The sequence below is a fragment of the Rhynchophorus ferrugineus genome, unplaced genomic scaffold, assembly GCF_030347505.1.
Source record: "Rhynchophorus ferrugineus isolate W39M unplaced genomic scaffold, kcgeb_rfMv2 rfM11, whole genome shotgun sequence".
NCBI lineage: Eukaryota > Metazoa > Arthropoda > Insecta > Coleoptera > Curculionidae > Rhynchophorus > Rhynchophorus ferrugineus.
In genome coordinates, this window is record NW_027472590.1 from 4,185,020 (window position 1) to 4,191,019 (window position 6,000).

Genomic DNA, 6,000 nt, shown 5'->3' on the forward strand with positions numbered 1-6,000 from the left:
GATGGTTGGATTCTTTTGAGACTGTGTCCTGCTCTGGTGGTATCCAAAATTTACAATACTTCAATATTCTCATGAGAATGAAATATTTCCTCAAGCCCCCTTGCAATTATCTTGATTTCTTGACTGACTGTGGGTATCTGAAGGTCTCGATGTAGGTAATCAGTCCTAGAGTATTTGGATGCACCCACAGTATCTCTCAGGACTTTGCCATTCTCCTGATTTCTGATTGGCTGTGAGTATCTGAATCGATCGATATAGGTAGTTAGTCCTGTAGTATTTGGGTGCGCCCACAATACTTCTTAGGACTTTGTTCTGAAATTTTTTTATATTGTTTATGTTACTCTTTGCAGAACATCCCCGCAATTGAACTCCTTATGTCCATATAGTTTTCAGTACTTGCTTATATTATAGCAATTTATTATGTACTGATAATTGTACTGTAATATTTCAATTCAAGTTATTTCCTTTTCTTCTTTATATGTCCCTTCCAGCGACGTTTTGCATCAAGATTCATTCCGAGATATTTAGAGTTGTTGCTATATGAAATGATTAGAATGATGTATTATTTAATGTTATTGGTGCTTGTACGGTCTGACTGTAGGTGAACTACACATGTACAGATTTATTTTCGTTAATATATGTATATAATGAAAAATATTACTAAAATACTTGTGTGTGTGCATATCTGTGAGCTTACAAGTTTTATATATAAATTTAAAACTGTTTTCATTAACAATAAGAAGAGAAAAATTCACGTCATTTTCATAACAGGCATTTTATGGACAAAAATAAATATTTAGAAACACATTTCCTATATCAACAGGAATAAAATGGTTTTTTTCTATCTTAATGTAACTTGATGGACAATAATTTCATTTAAACCGTGAGGGGGTTTACATATTTTATGTCCAAGGCACAAATTAACAATGTCTGTCCTTCATCAAATAGCTATCACAACCTAACCTGTCAATTGTGTGAGTATATCTATGTACTATAAGCTTAAAAGTGTCATATATAATCTTAAAACTGTTTTAATTAACACTAATAAAGGAAAAACTAATGTCGTTGTTATGACAGGTATATTAAGAACAAAAAATTTATCTCTAGATATACATTTCATCTTAATTAGCATAATAGTGCAAGTTATTGCAATTAAATTTCGAAGCAACAATAATAATAATATATATATATATATATATATATATATATATATATATATATATATATATATATATATATAGATGTTATTATTATATTTGCTTTGCTTTCTGTTAGGACTTCATCCAGCAAACAGATGAAAAGAAATGTAAGCTGTGAAATAGATGCGATTATACTCAGAAGAAAAATACGATTGTTAAACGAACAAAGGCACAGTTTAAAGGAAAGTAGCTCCGCTTTTGTAACGGTTACGTTTCCTTGCCGGCAAACGTTTCTATATACGAAAAAGAACATACATTCAAACGCGAAATAAGAAACCAGTGCTAGTATAACAGCAATTACGTCAGTGCTTTTACAGTATATTCAATATTGCTTGAGATCATTTATATATGCTAGGCTTATGATTTTTTTTTATTTTGAAACTTTATTGTCAAATATCGGTACAAAGTGTCTCAATCATAATATTTTCCATCGATATCTGCTACTTTTTCTATCTTCCAAGCAATTTACGGATTCCTACTCGAAAGGAACGACGTATAATTGAGCCTGTCCACATATTTTTAGGTATCTTAATAATAAGTGAAGAACACGTAGTATTCAGAAGGAGCCAGGCTTGGAGAATACGACGGGTGTGACAGCACGTCCCATTTTAATGTTTCCTAGTATATAACCATTTTTGCAATATGTGCTCGAGCTTTGTTGGTGTTGAAGAATAACATTGTTATCTTTGCTGGTATTCCAGTCATTTTTTCGTGTGGTGCTTGACCCAAATGCATCAATTGTAGTCAATAGTGATCAAATTTGGTCATTCAGAACGTTGTTTATCTTCGGTATTAAAATCGTTACTTTTAAATTTCGAAACCAGTATTAACATGTCGAAATTGATGGAGCATGGCTGTCACATGCTTCACACAGTATCCAGGGACCTTCAGCCACCTCTACCTTCGAATTGAAATAAAACATCCCGAAAATACGTTTTACTCTGTACAAATGCAGAAATGTACAAGACATCGAAAACATTATAGTACTTTTACGTTTTTTTTTGTTCGCGCAATGTCATTTGGTGTTTTTTTCGCTGACTGTTGGTACCTTTAGGTCTTCGTGGATGTCCTAGTTTCTTATTTACCATCGAGCGCTGACAATATGAGAACTTAATATTGGTTCTTAAAAAAGAACTTTATATTGATCAGTTTGGTAATACTGATATTGGATATCTTTGTACAACCCCATAGTTGCAGAGCGTAGGCTTCAACATTTGTTTACATAGTAATAATTTGTTGTGGAGTGATAATTCGAATTGTTATCCAAACAACAATCACAATTTTTTGAGCCTCATGCAAATTTCTGTCCATTTCATTTTAACATTAGATTAAAACATGTCCCAGACATTTAGAAGATGGCGGAAATTATAATGATCCCAAAACCTGGGAAGTCACCAAACGAAATAAAATCCTATAGAACTATATCGCTGCTGCCAGTAATATCTAAGATTTTTGAAAAATTCCTGTTGAAAAGAATAAAACCGATCATAAAGAGAAAAATCCTAATACCAATATACCAGTTTGAGTTTATTAACAAGCACTCAACAATTGACCAGGTCCACAGAATAACAGATGTTATTGAAAAAGCCTACGAAAGTCAAAAAGTATGCTCAGCTATATTCTTAGATGTAGCACAAGCCTTCGATAATGTTTGGCATGAAGGCCTTGTTCATAATCTACAGAAAATGCTACCAAAACAACACACCGAACTATTAAAATTATACATTACAACCAGAATGTTTAGAGTGAATACAAGAAGAAGCTTACTCTACAATAAAGGAAGCTAAAGCAGGTGTGCCACAAGGAAGTGTACTGGGGCCAATGCTTTAGCTACTTTACACTTGTGATATGTCACAAATGGAAAATATCACGATGGCTACATTTGCTGATGATACTACGATTCTAGCTGTCGAAGAAAATAGTGAAGAGGCCTCACGAAAATTACAACAGGCAAGTAACAATATAAATAATTGGACACAAGCTTGGAAAATAAGAATTAATGAAAGTAAATCTATACATGTGCAGGTCACCTATAAACAGACCGTACAAGCACCAATAACATTAAATAACACTACCATTCCTTATAGTAACAACGCTAAATATCTCGGAATAAATCTCAATGCAAAACTTCGCTGAAAGGAACATATAAAGAAGAAAAGAAAAGAACTGGAATTGAAATATAGGAAAATGTACTCGCTAATTGGAAGAAAATCACAATTATCAGTACATAATAAATTGCTATTATATAAGCAAATATTGAAACCTATATGGACATACGGAATTCAATTATGGGAATCTTCTTCAAAGAGTAACATAAATAAAATACAAATTTTTCAGAACAAAGTCCTGAAAGGTATTGTGGGTGCATCCAAATACTCTAGGACTGATTACCTACATCGAGACCTTCAGATACACACAGTCAGTCAAGAAATCAAGAGAATTGCAAGGGGGCATGAGGAAAGACTCCATTCTCATACAAATATTGAAATATTGCAACTTTTGGATACCACCAGAACAGGACATAGACTCAAAAGAATCAAACGATCTGATCTTGTGTAGTGTTGTGTAGTGAGGTGCATATTTTAAAAATTTCAGCAGTGACATGTATTCACCAGAGACTGACTGAGTTAGGGCCGATAGGTCCTCCTAGTTATATACCTAAATTTAAGTTAGCATAAAGACAAATTGTAGGTTAGACGGAAACGACTAGTGACAATGTATTAATTAAATAATATTTAAAAAAAATTTTAACATGCTCTCTACACTTGACCTTGTCATTCAGTGTTAGATTCGTATACGAAGTTACTCTAAATCCAAATAACACTGTAGAAATACACATGTGTAGATTTCCTAGCATTAATTAATTCGTTATTTTTTAGTCCAGTCAGTCATTTATAAATGTTTGTTATGTATTGTTACATATAATGAGTAGTGCAATCTCACTAAAAAATATGATCATTATTACTCCCTTATATTGGAGGATAGCGCCGGTATAAAAATAAATATAATATTCTGGGTGATTTATTAGTGCCATACTTTACTAAAAGCTTAGGCCATCTGTAGAATTATAGTAGAACAGCATGAAAAATAGCGTTTACAAAGGACTTTTAATACCTAATTATGTCCTTGAAAATTATGTCACAATATCAATATTTTTGACATTTAAGAAACCATAAAACAACTATAAACAGTATGAAAAAATACCTTATTCAGAAAACCGATGTTAAACCTACGCTCCAAACGAATGCGCAAAGTACCCAGCCAACTCTAACTACTAATTATACATTAAAGTCGAATCTAGACGGCCTTTGTGATGTACGTTTGTTTTGAAATCGATTTTGCAGAACGTCAACCGACCGGCAGACGTCTCGGCTCCGAACTTTCCATTTATTTTTCGAAATGGGTTACAGTTTCCAAATAATCCTCCGAATATAGAATAACAAAATGTATGCCAACAATGAACAAAGTCCGTTGTTTCTTTCCAGCTCGGAATTGGAGACAGGCCAACTGCAGGTGCCAAGAAGTCTGGAGTCGATTTTTTCCACCATGCCCATGCTCGTCTGGCTGAATGGATATTTGATACAACTGGTTATTTGAACGGTTTTGATATAGAAAGAAAAAATACAGGAAATATTAATTTTGATTTATATGGAAAAAAGCTACATTTAAATATATATTAAAATTTTATGATCCTAAAGATCATGCTTGTTAGAAATGAAAAGTCTTTCTTGAAACGAATAAAATAATAATAAGAATTTCACGGGGACAAATGTCTGGACAATATGGATAACGTGAATGTAACAGAATCTTCCATGAGATAGTTTAGTATAGAGTATTCGTGTCTAACTTTCTATTAGAAAGATAATAAAGTATAAAGACAATAATTATGTTATAATATATGAAAAAAATAGCATAGATAACCATACATAACAGATGTTTGATATTTCGATTTATATTGGAAATAATTTTGATATATATATATTTTTGACGTTGCTCTTCGTTAAAAAACAATGCTAATTTCATGGGAAAATATGTGGAAACTATGGAAAAAATGGATATAATCCTCCTGGAGTTTCATTATAGTATAATAGATTCGTGTCTTTTTATTAAGTTTAAAGAAAAGTAATAAAACATGCTTGTGAGGATAGAACTTAAATATATATCTAAAAAACGTGGATTAGTATAGTCACGTATCGAGTAACAAGAATTAGTCGTCTTTGTAGTTAAAAAATATCTTGTAACAAAAGCAAATAAATTCATTATGCTTTTAAAAGCGATCTGTCTTACTGCTATAATATAATACTGCTAGAACTTCGTATTTTTGGGGATTATTCTTATTGCAAATATTAAAATAGTAGAATCGAATGGCTTTAGACAATAACATTTGTATCAAAAAAGTGAGTAAAATTTAATTCATTATCATTTATTATAATTATCGAACCATAAGTCTCATGATCACAACTGCTATTGTTTGAATGTCTTGTCAGTTTATTCCTTGCGCCTATAACAACCATAAACATCAAGAAGGCCCGAAATCGTAGGATTTTCGAGAACTCCTTAAGAGTCCGAAACGCACGTGTTCTATCGGCGTGAGAGGTTCCTAGCTAGAAGAGTATTTCGCACCTCAAAATTCTGAACCAACCGGGATACAGAAAAGGTTTTTTTGAACCAGTCTTCTTCTCCACCACCAAGAACCCCAGGGAGGAACTTTGGTGATAAAACACGGTGCATCGACAACGAGAAGCAGCATTGATAAAACAGTTAACATAAGAAAGAATTGTCAAGAGATTTTTGATAAGAA